The sequence below is a fragment of the Monodon monoceros genome, unplaced genomic scaffold (assembly GCF_005190385.1).
Source record: "Monodon monoceros isolate NGI ecotype Baffin Bay Population unplaced genomic scaffold, NGI_Narwhal_1 Super_Scaffold_19, whole genome shotgun sequence".
Taxonomy (NCBI): domain Eukaryota; kingdom Metazoa; phylum Chordata; class Mammalia; order Artiodactyla; family Monodontidae; genus Monodon; species Monodon monoceros.
Window position 1 is genome coordinate 53640152 of NW_021703775.1, and position 9247 is coordinate 53649398.

A 9247-nucleotide genomic window follows, 5' to 3' on the forward strand; every position below is an offset into this window, starting at 1 on the left:
TGGTCCCACCTCCCAGCAGCCTGCCCAGAGTGCCCCACCCCACGCTGGCCTCTCCTCCCCGCCTCTGTGGTCCCTCCACAGCCAGGTGCCTGTCACTTTATGGAGACCGACACCTCCACACTCAGCCCCACATAAACAAACAAGCTGGGGGATCTGGGGGAGGAGGGCCGGGGCCACAGGATGATGGATGAGGCTGCAGCGGCTCCCTTCCCTGCTGCGGCTGTGGTCAGGAGATCTCCCCTCGAAGAAGCCTGATATTTTCCAGGAATTTCCTGAGGGGAGGAGACCAAGCATTCTGGAATGAGAGCCAGCTGTGAGGTTGAGGCCTGGGGATGGAGAGGAGGGCGCTCCGGGCTTCCTGGCTGAGTCAGCGACCATCCCCAGGTAATTTATGGGCTGAGTCAGGGCCGGGGTGGAGGTGGGGAGGGTCGGGGTGGTGCCTTCTAGGAAGTCTGTCAAGGGGAGAGCAGCCAGACCGGCTGGAAGTGAGGCTGGCCGAGTCCAGCACAGACCCTCCTCTCCCCTCCAGCGCTTGCTCTCCTGCCTGGAGACTAGAGAGGCCACGGCCAAGAGAGGGAGGGAACTGCAGGGGGATGGACGCAAGGCAGCAGAAACAGGAAGCCTCTGGCAGGCCCTGGGGGCTCATGAAGACAGAGGGGGCACGGCTGGCAGGGAGCGGGCCTGAGCAGGCCTCAGGGCTAAGTTGGAGGTGAGGAGAGCTCCAGCACCGTGAGGTTCCGGCACCCCAGCCTGAGAGCTGCCCATTCTTCCTTCCTTCCTTGCCCGACCCCTTTCCCAGCAGGCCTGGCTTGCGCTGAAACGCGGTTCTGGTTTCTGATCCCCCTTCTACCGTGGACCTGCTGGGCCACGTGGGCTCGGGGGCCTCCTTCTCTCTGAGCCTCAAGTCCTCACTTGGGCAAGATGGCCGGGCTCCTCCGAGCCCTGATATGGGGTACTCAGCTACAGCCAGGGAGAGTCCAGTCCAATGGCGGTGGCTTGGAAAACAAGGCTAAGCAAAAGCAAGCCTGGGAGAGCTGCCCTCTGAGGCCCGTTGCAGGGCTCGGCCTTGAAGAGCGGTGGGGCTGGGGGTAGGAAGGCCAGTGGGGAGAGGCTGAGCCTGGTCACTGTCAACTCCAGATTGGAGGAGCTGCAGGGGATGCAGGGCAGGGTGTGTCATCACACACAGGTACACACCCACGCCCCCTAGCTTCCCAGGAAAAACCTGTTTCTGCCCACATCACCCAACATGGAGGCTTGGGTCCCACAGAAAGATGAGTCCTGATTTAAGCTCCTAGGAGGAGCTCCCTCCTGCTGACAGTGTGGTGGAAGCATCCCTTAGGGCCAAGGGGCCCAGCTTTCTCATGTCATTCATGCACAGCTGTTGCATCATCACATCGGTTGCAGAATCATCCCACAGCAGATTCCAAGCAGGGCACTGCAGTCTTGGGGCTCCACGGCCCTGGTCTCAGCATCTCGGAGAGGCCCCTGGATTGCTGAGTTTCCTGCTTTGGCTCATGGCTCAAAGTCCTCAAACCGGAGAGGAGTCCCTGTGAGGATGGTAGATTTCATAAACCCTGAATTAGGACGTAAGATCTGAAGAAGAATTTGGGGCATTGTGATATTTTGTAAAGATATAAAAGGAATCTCATTTGTCCATGATTAATGAACTGTTTTTCTTGGTAAGACCAGCCGAGATGCAATCAAATCTGGACAGGAGGGTCCTGAACACACATGGGGGTCAGTGGCAGAGCCCCCATCACCACCCAGCTTTGTTCCCTGGTTGCTCTGTGGAGCAGGCGTACCACGTAGAAGGGTGTTGAAATTATCTGGGCAAGAAATGCCAGAACAGAAATGGTGAGAGGTGGCTGGGGTCTGGAATATGTTGGAATCCAGCTGACAGGATTCTTGATGGACTGAACATGGAGTCTAAGAGCAAAGATTCAAGGGCAATTCCAAGGTTTTGGCCCGAGCAACTGAAGGCATGGAGTTGCCATGAACTCAAATAGAGAATGAGTTTTGTTGAACATTTAATAAATTTCTTTAATTGTCAAAAATCCAGAAATCAGGAATGGCTGGAACCAAGCAGGCCATCTGTGGGGTCCCCACTGCCCGCAGGGACCTCTGGCCCATCACACCACCCACCGCAGCCCTAGGGGCTCCCAAGGGGCCCTGGTAGAGAAAGAAGGAGGCTCACCTTCCTGCCTCGGGGCTGGGGAGGGGCAGCAGCCTGAAGGGGCTTGGCCTCCCTGAGTCCCCTGGGCTGACACAGGAGACCCGGTGCCCAGGCAGGGGGTGGTATTAGAACAGGAAGGGAGGTGTGGGGGCCTCTGTCTGCAGAGACCCACCTCTGGCTCACAGAGGCCCTTTCTCCTCAAACCCAGTGTGCTGTTTCCAGAGCCTTCTGGAGGAGGTGTCCACGGGAGCTGAGGATGGCTGCTATAATTCTCCTGGCCACAAACCCCTGCAGGCCCGGCTGACAGAGGCGTGCCTGTGCATCCGGGGCAAGCAAGCGCCTGGGGACTCACGGCCAGAGAGGCTGTGAGGATGGCTTTGTCTGGCTCTCAGGTTGCCCGTGGCCAAGTCCCCCAGCCAGCAGAAGCCCTTTTGGCTGCCAAAGCTCCTGAACTTAGGTTACCCGAGGAAGCAGACTTGTAGCCCATCTGTTTGTCATTGCTTCCCCTGCCTTGGGCCTGCTCGACCTGGGGGCCAAATTCCCTGTCCCCCCATATCTGCTGAGATGAGGGTCAGGAAGCCAGTTCTGTGCAAAGAGCCGGGAGGACCACATTTTGTGAAGATACGGGTTCCAGGGCACCTCTCCAGACCTGCAAGGTCTGTGTCTCTGGGGGAGAGGCCTTGAACCCTGTGTATTTACAGAGTTCCCCTGGTGATCTGATGGGGGTTGGGAGCCGCATGCCCCCCATACTACATGGAGACACACCAAACTCAGAGAGTCAAAGCTGTGACCTTCAGGACAGGTGGCAGGTGGTATTAGGAGGGGTGTCCTGGTTGTCTGAGCACAAGAGAACCCTGGATCTTTGAGGGGTCTCAAGGGGGAACTGGCAGAGTTTGAGCCTAAAACAAGGATAAAGCCCCAGAGAGGGGATCGCCGTACGGGCTCAGACAAACCGGAGACCTGAGCAGTTCTCCAGAAGCCAATGCCAGCGAGGCCTCGCAGTGGCATCCAGCGCCCGGAATAGGGGTCAGGGAGACTCTGCTTCTCACGGCACGAGAGACTGAGGCACATCGCTCGGAACCCAGCTCCTTCTCTGAAGAGCGGAATCCTTGTTGCCAGCTCAGCTATATGAATGGCTCTTGATGTTTCCTGTGCCCCAGGTTGGGAGCGAGGATTTGGGAGGCTGGAACTGGGGCTAGGGTCGGCTTGGGACAGGGGGAAGTGGGACCCCCTCTGGCCTTCATGGGATGAGCTGGCTGCCATGACCTGCTGCTCCTCCCCGTAAACTCTTTTTTTTTTTTCTTTTTTTTTGCGGTACGCGGGCCTTTCACTGCTGTGCCCCCTCCCGCTGCGGAGCACAGGCTCTGGATGCGCAGGCTCAGCGGCCATGGCTCACGGGCCCAGCCGCTCCGCAGCATGTGGGATCTTCCCGGACCAGGGCACGAACCCGTGTCCCCTGCATCGGCAGGCGGACTCTCAACCACTGCGCCACCAGGGAAGCCCCTCCCCGTAAACTCTTAACCCCGATCTGGAGAAAGGCGATCTCCAAGGGCAGGGGCTTGCCCATCCAGAAATACATTAAATAAAGACACGTGCTCTGCCCAGGTTTTACCTCATCAGGATCCCAGAGCATAAGACAAACGGCCCCATGTCTGGCTGGGAGGTGTACTTCATTCACTCAGGTGAGCCCACAGCCTGGGGGTGAGTTTGGGAGAAGGGAGGAGGATATTTTGGACCACATGGATCATGCAGACTTGGGGGCTGGGTGGGCCCTGGAGCTTGGCGCAAGGCTCAGTGCCAAGACCTCCAGAAACGCCCAGCCCTCCCTGGGGCCTGCTCAGGGATGGAGACAAAACCTAGCACCCTTTAATCGAGGGAGTTGATTCCTGAGACTTGTTCTAGGGGCATACACGTATGTGTAAAGACTTAGCTATAGGGTTGCTCTTTATTGTTATTTATAAGCCTGAAAAATTGAAAACAACCTAAATATCCAGTAAGAGGGGATTGTTTAATAAGTTATGAACCATCCAGAACATAAAACACAATGCAGCTTTTAAAAGATGATGCTGTAGAAGAACGTAGAAATAAGCCTAAAGCATAGTAAGCAGCAAAATAAAAAGCTGATAAATATAGAAAGTAACCTGATTTAGAAAATTGGTCAATTCATTAAGAATGTTGGAAGGCTATACACCAAAACACTGACAGGTTGTAAGATAAGGAGTAATTTTAGATTTCTTCTTTATCCCTTGTTTTGCTTTTGATTTTAGTTGTCTGAATTTGTATCTTTTTCTAGAATTGCCATGCAGTTATTTATACACAGAGTACAAAAATGATTTAAAAATTATTATCAGTGTTATTATTTTACAAACCAGAACTTCTAAGATTTGGCTCAGGAAGGAGAATTTCCAGGCAGGAGGGCCGGCTGGATCAAACAGCCCTAACTCTATCCGCCTCTGCTCACTCTCCCTTTCGGGTCACTTTCTTCATTCCCACTGCCTCTCCCCGCTTGCCCTTCAGGTTGCCACTGTCCTTTCCATTCTCGGAACCAAGCATAGCTAGAAACCCAGTCTTTGGCTTCTTTAAGCAGAACACATCTAAGAAACCTGTGATGATTATACTAGGTAGAGTTAATAAGCCCTACAGGGAGACAATAGGAACAGAAACACAGCACCCAGAAGAACTATAAAACTAACCAGGCTTCCTTCAGTGAGGGTTCAGGCTCCCTCCAGAGGCACCCAGGTCCTGCCCATCCTCTGTGAAGATCCATGAGGGGACAGGCTGCACACCCAGTCCTCTGTCTCATCGTAATCTTTAGCATCTTCTTCCCAGGTTCACTTTCCACTTTGAAAAACCCATTCTTCCTCAGGTACTGGCTCTTGAGAATGACCTCCCTTCTCAGGAGGGACCCATCATGATATATTGGGAGAGGGCACTAGACTTCAGTCCAGCCTCCTGATAAAAATATTGCAGGGCACCACTAAACCATGGCACTCATTGCAGAGGACATACACCTTACAAGCATCAAAAGACTCTTGGGACTCAAGAAACTTCCAGACCCGAAGGATAAATGCATGCTTGATATCCCCAAGCCTTTGTTAACACCACTCCATCCACATTCTGCCCCAGTGAAGCTGTGATAGGTAATCAGTGAATTATTTTTCTCCATCAAAAAAGCTAATAGCATTTAGCTGGAGAGGGTGTGGAGAAAAGGGAACCCACCTACACTGTTAGTTGGAATGTAAGTTGGTTCAGCCACTGCAGAAAACAGTATGGAGGTTCCTCAGAAAACTAAAAATAGAATTACCATATGAACTAGCAATACAACTCCTGGGCATGTACTTGGACGAAATTATAATTAAAAAAGATACACGCACCCCTATGTTCATAGCAGCACTATTCACGGTAGCAAAGACATGGAAACAACCAAAATGTCCATCAACAGAGGAATGGATAAAGAAGATGTGGTACATGGATACAATGGAATATTACTCAGCCATAAAAAAGAACGAAATAATGCCATTTGCAGCAACATGGATGCAACTAGAGATTATCAAACTAAGTGAAGTAAGTCAGAAAGAGAAAGACAGATACCATATGATATCACTTATATGTGGAATCTAAAATATGGCACAAATGAACATATCTACAAAACAGAAATAAACTCACAGACATAGAGATCAGACTTGTGGTTGCCAAGGGGGAGGAGGGAGGGAGCGAGATGGACTGGGAGTTTAGGGTTGGTAGATGCAAACTATTACATTTAGAATGGATAAACAACAAGGTCCTACTGTATAGCACAGGGGACTATGTTCAATATCCTGTGATAAACCATAAAGGCAAAGAATATTAAAAAAAGAATGTGTATATGTGTATAACTGAGTTACTTTGTTGTACAGCAGAGATTGGCAAAGCATTGTAAATCAACTACACTTCCATAAAAAAAAATGTGGCCAAAAAAACTAATAGGGACTTCCCTGGTGGCACAGTGGTTAAGAATCCGCCTGCCAATGCAGGGGACACGGGTTTGGTCCCTGGTCTGGGAAGATCCCACATGCTGCAGAGCAACTAAGCCCATGTGCTTCAACTACTGAGCTTGCGAGCCACAACTACTGAGCCCACGAGCCACAACTACTGAGCCCATGCGCCACAACTACTGAAGCCTGCACTCCTAAAGCCCGCGCTCTGCAACAGGAGCAGCCACTGCAATGAGAAGCCCACGCACTGCAATGAAGGGCAGCCCCCGCTCACCACAATTAGAGAAAAGCCCATGCGCAGCAACGAAGACCCAACACAGCCAAAAACAAACAAACAAACAAGAAAACCAATAGCATTTAAAAATTGTGATATGAATATAGGTTCATCATAAAAAATACTGTAAAATTTAGAAAAATGTAAAGAGTAAAATAAAAATACCCTATAATCATTACACTAAATGGAGATAAGCATTATTGGCATATTTACACACACATACACTTTTAAATAAAATCGAGATAATGTGTGTAGGTGTGTGTTTATGTACAAACACACACACACAAAATCATGATTTTATAAATGGATATAAAATTCTTCACACACACATATATAAAATTCTGATTTTTTCCCATATAAATTACATCATAAGAATTTTCATGGGTCATTAAAATAGTCTTTAAAAATGTAATTTTAAATGGCTTTGTAATATCCCATTGTATAGCACACTAATTATTAAACCAATCTCCTATTATCAGACATTTAAGCAATTCCCAAATTGGTTGTGATCATAAATAATAATTTAACCAACATCCTATACACACACCTTTGCATACATCTCTGGTTATTTCTTTAGGATAAATTCCTAGAAATAGAATCACCACATCAAAGGATGTGAACGCTTGCAAAGTTTTTGGTGTCTCCCATCAATGCATACTCATCAAATTGTATAAATGAGAACAAAAGTAAGAGGGAACCCCAGAGCAATGCTTTACCACATTTGCTGCACATTCTGAGACCCAGAGAAAGTTCTAGGGGTTCGGGTGCACCCCCTCCACCCACCCTATGTGACTGCCTTTTGGAGACTGGCTGGAGGCTGAAGCCAGCAGCCCCTAATGCTCCCAGGCTGGGCCTGGCCCTTCCTGCCACCACACAGTTGCCCCCCTCAACTTCTCAGAAATGCCGCAGAGTCCAGGGGGAGCTGTGGCCAGCCGAGCAGAGGGAGGTCAGGAGGGGCAGTTGCTGTGCTGGGCTTGGTGGTCAGTGCACAACTTGTTCAGGTCCCGCTGGGGCTCCCAGCTCCTGGTGTGGGGCACCAAGCCCTCTCGGAAGCTCCTCTATGGAGGATTTCCTTCCAGCCCATCCTTGTGGCCTTCCGGGGAGGATACAGGGCAGGGACCACGCTCTTCTTCTTCACACGGGGCATCCAAGGCTCAGAAGGGTAAAGAGGGCTGCCTGAGGCCGGCAAGGTGTGAAAGATGGTACAGGACCTGAGACTCCAAGACACTACTCTAGTTCTCTCTCCACCACCCAGCGTTGCCAAAGCACAGAGGGGTGCGTCCCATGGGAAAGTGACCTGGTACAACCCGAGGTAGAAATCCTGTGAGGAGCATGGGCTCATGCCTGTCATTTTCCACAAAGAGTTACTTGGCACCTACTACGGGCCAATCACTGAGGAAAGAGGGGTGACCCAAAGAGGCAGGGCTCCTGCCCTCAAGAAACAGCATTCTAGTGAGGGAACCAGGTAACAAACCCCAAAACATGGCCAGTGGTGTTCAGAGCTGTGAAGAAAACAAAGCAGGGTAAAGTGGATGGGAAGTGATATGGAGAGGTGGGTAACTTACAGATAGGGTAATCCAGGAAGGCCTCTCTAGGTTGATATTTGAGCAAAGGCCTGAAGGAAGGGAAGGAGCATGTCCTGTGGGTATCTGGAGGAAGACCACTGATGTAAAGGGAATAGCAAGTGCAAAGGTCCTGAGGCAGGAGCAAGACTGGCATGCTTGAGTAGAAGTCAGGAAGTCAGTACGGTTGGAATGGAATGACGAGTGGAGAATATAGGGAATGACGTCACAGAGCTAGCAGCATCCCCATCAGAGGAGAGAGGGCACTATTTGTGAGCTTCCCCTGGGCCTCAGGTACCATACAGGACACTTGACAGCGGTTGTCATGAACCTTTGAGGGTAGGGGGTCTTGCTGTGGCAGCCTGCTCTGGGGCAGAAGACAAGAGAATGGCAGAGGGGTTGGGGTAGTGTTCTACCTCCTGGTCAGGTGTTGATACTAAGGCTGTGGGGAGGGAGAGTGTTCTAGAGCTCCAGCCATCCCGCTGTGCTGGGTGCTGAGTGTCCACGGTTGATCAGGCCATAACTCTGCTTCTAAGGGTCTCACAGTCCCTTGGAGACAACAGATGGGCACAGTCAACAAGTATATGGCAAGGAAATCCTGTCATTTGGGACAACATGGATGAACCTGGTGGAAATTATGCTAAGTGAAATCAGCCAGACCCAGAAAGACAAATACTGCATGATCTCACTTACATGTGGAAGTTTAAAAAGTCCAGCTCACGGAACCAGAGAGTAGAATGGTGGTTACCAGGGGCTGGGAGGTGTTAGAAATGGGGAGATGTTGATCAAAGGGTTCAAAGTTTCAGATACGCAGTATGAATAAATTCTGGAGATCCAATGTATAGCACTAGACTATAGCTAATATATTATATACTTGAAATTTGCTAAAGCATAGCTCTTAATTGTTTCCACGAAGGAAAAAAAGGTAATATGTGAAGTAACAGATTGTAAACTAGCTTGGTTGTGGTAATCATTTCAGTGTATATGTATATCAAAACGTCATGTCGTACACCTTAAATATATGCAGTTTTTACTTGTCAATTATACCCCAAAAAACCTGGATGAGGGCTTCCCTGGTGGCACAGTGGTTGAGAGTCCGCCTGCCGATGCAGGGGACGTGGGCTCATGCCCCAGTCCGGGAAGATTCCACATGCCACGGAGCGGCTGGGCCCGTGAGCCATGGCCTCTGAGCCTGTGCGTCTGGAGCCTGTGCTCCGCAATGGGAGAGGCCACAGCAGTGAGAGGCCCGCGTACCGCAAAAAAA

The 9247-nt window shown here is 50.5% G+C and overlaps 1 long non-coding RNA gene across 1 annotated transcript in view; it reads right to left on the reverse strand.

Annotated features, from left to right (window-relative positions):
- Positions 1-374: 374 nt before the first annotated feature.
- LOC114900365 overlaps positions 375-9247 on the reverse strand; it is a 191594-nt gene continuing 182721 nt past the window's right edge. The window contains exon 4 of the long non-coding RNA XR_003794833.1: positions 375-1547. This is a non-coding gene — a long non-coding RNA (uncharacterized LOC114900365). The remainder of the gene's footprint in view (positions 1548-9247) is intronic.